Consider the following 3,297-nt stretch of genomic DNA (forward strand, 5'->3'; position numbering starts at 1 on the left):
TGTTGTATTATTTGACAATGTTGTATGTGTCTTCTTTCTATTCTTCTTACTTATTTGTATTATCATTTTTATTTATTTACCTTTATTTAACCAGGAAGTCTCATTGAGATTAAAATCTTTTTTACGAGAGACCTGGCCAAGGTAGCAGCCATACAGTAAGACAACATTTTAAAATACAACAAATACACATTAAAACAATATTTAAACATAATATCCTCTCAACAAAAACAATCACAAGCCTCGATTACCAATCTCTTTATGATGACTTTAAATTCACCAATAGACACAAATTTATCAAGTTTTAGATCTTTCTGCAAATTATTCCATGCCCAGGGTGCATAATACGAAAATGCAGTTTTCCCTAGTTCTGTACAAACTCGAGGTACGTTAAAAAGCAAACACTTGGAAGAGCGTAGCTGGTAACTGCCAGAACAAAGACAAAGGAGGGTACAGAGATAAGGTGGAAGTTTACCTAACTTTGCTTTATAGATAAAAATGTACCAGTGCTGTTTTCTACGTATGGTTAGTGATGTCCAACCCACCATCTCATATAAAATGCAATGATGAGTACGGGATTTTGCATTTGTAATAAAACGTAATGAAGCATGGTACACTGAATCAAGGCTCTTTAAGATGGAGGAGGCTGCATGCATGTATACTATATCACCATAATCAAGCACAGTTAGGAAGGTAGCTTCTACAAGTTTCTTTTTGGCATTAAAAGTAAAATTATATTTATTTCTAAAATAAAAGCCAAGCTTCACTTTGAGCTTCCTGATTAAATTAGCAATATGTTCATTGAATAAAAGCTAATCATCAATCCAATGACTAAATACTTGTAAGAGGATACTCTTTCAATAATTTTACCATCAAATGTAAAAATACTAAGATTATCAAGTACTTGTGACTGAGCTTTTGAAAAAAACATAAACTTTGTTTTCTGAGAATTTAAAACTAATTTTAAGCTCACCAGAGCACCTTCCAATGACTGAAAAGCAGTCTGAAGCTCTTTCACCGCCCGTGTTATAGTTGGAGCAAGTGTATAAATAATAGTATCATCAGCATAAAAATGTTTTTTTGCTTGAATGTCCTTACCTAAATCATTTATATAAATAGAAAACAAAATAGGTCCCAAAATGGAACCCTGGGGAACCCCTTTAGATATTTCAAGAAAATCTGATTTGAGATCCTCCACATGAACACACTGAGTCCGATCTACCAAGTAATTTCTAAACCAATTCAACGTCCCTGGTCCGAAACCAACAGTGCTAAGTTTGTTTAGCAGCAATTCATTTCTCTTTATCTTTGAGTCACTGCTGCTGTCAAGGAATGTTTAGTTCATTGTTTGTAATTTGCTTTAATGTAAAAAAAAATAAAAGTTTCAGCATTCTATTCTGGGAGACGTCTTTAACTGATTAAGGATATAAAGTGTGGAAACTCAATGGCAGCCCTGTGGGCCCCTGAGCGCTCATTGCTGTCAGGGTAGACTACACTCCACTGATTTCAATTAAAAGCTAAATTAGCCATTTGAACTCTGATCTTAGCACTGTGATGTAATTCATGACTTGCTATCAGAGAACGCGTCCCATCAATTACACCTGGTACTACTTAACCTCGTCATTAATGCTTCAGCGTTAACGACGTCATCAGTAAAATCAATGCAGCTGTTGTTGCTGTGGTAATTGTTGCCGTCCTCGTTGCTGGCCATCATATCACCAACATACCATCACAGTATGTTGCATAATTAAACAGTTATAAATTTTAATGTTGCCACTAGTGATAGACACTACTGTTTGGAAGTTTGGTGTCTGTAAATATATATATATATATATATATATATATACATTTTTTAAGTCTCTTTTTTTCACAGAGGCTGCATCTATTTGATCAGAAATACGGTAAAAACAGTAACATTGTGAAAAATTATTACCATTTTAAATAATTATTTTCTATTTTAATATATTTTACATTTTAATTTATTTCTGTGTTGGCAAATATGAATTTTCAGCAGCCAGTACTCCAATCTTTGGTGTCACATGATCATTCAAAAATCATACTAATATGCCGATTTACTGCACAAAAAAACATTTCTTCTTCTTATTATTATTATTATTATAAATGTGGAAAACAGCTGTGCTGCTCAATATTTTTTGCAGAAACTGTGATACATTTTTTTTTCAGGATTTTTTACTTTGTATTGTCATTTTTTATTTATTTAATACATTTAAAATAAATCTTACTGACCCCTAACTTATAATAGATAATAATATATCCATTTTAAAATATTTTGAAATATCTATATCATCCATTTATTAAAGGGGTCATATGATGTTGCTAAAAAGAACATTATTTTGTGTATTTGATGTAATGAAATGTGTTTATGCGGTTTAAGGTTAAAAAAACACATTATTTTCCACATACTGTACATTATTGTTTCTCCTCTATGCCCCGCCTTTCTGAAACGCGTCGATTTTTACAAAGCTCATCGGTCTGAAAAGCGAGGTGTGGGCCCATGCATGACATGGGTGGGGAACCTATTTGAAAACAGTCATGATTTTAAGTCATTATCAAAATTAATTGCATTTTATTTGAACAAATTTGTTTTAATTAGCTCTTGTTGAGCAGCTCACACAGATTTTCAAAACAGCTCAAAGTTTTAGATGGACAAAAATGCCTCAAAATATGTTTTTAAAAGTAAAACAACACTTTTACTATCTAGCATACATTTCCATAAAAAATAAACAGCACCAGATGCAAGAAATCAACTAAATGTTCTTCAATTTAAAAAACAAACAAACAAGAAAACACAGGAGCAGTCAGGCCCACGCATTCACACAATAAAGCCCCAGTGTTTTCACTCATCCACAGTGTGGATTCCCAGCAGCCACTAATCATATCCTGTTAACGCTGTGGGCCTGAAATGGATCCCAAAGCAGCGGCCTGCTCAACGTGCCATTAAACTGGGATTTCCACACTCATGGCTGCCCTTCTCTCAGCCCCATCACCGGCACTCAGCACCTCCATTAACAGGTTCACACAGGTGCCCTCAGCTTCCACCATACTGCTACACAAAGAATAACAATAGCCAACATTATAGAGAGAATAATGGCATTAATAGCAGACTGCAGCCTCTCTCTTTGCTAATTGGCTTGTCTGCTAGCAGCCTCCACTCCAAGGGTCATGGGATTTTGTGGGTGGCATCTGTAAATAGCTAATCAGCTCCCCAGGCACTCGCTACACTTCAGAAAGTATTTCTTTTGAATTCGTAATAATAACGGGAGGAGGACTGTCGGTGGG

This window comes from Sinocyclocheilus rhinocerous, unplaced genomic scaffold (assembly GCF_001515625.1).
Source record: "Sinocyclocheilus rhinocerous isolate Xijiao unplaced genomic scaffold, SAMN03320098_v1.1 scaffold140, whole genome shotgun sequence".
NCBI lineage: Eukaryota > Metazoa > Chordata > Actinopteri > Cypriniformes > Cyprinidae > Sinocyclocheilus > Sinocyclocheilus rhinocerous.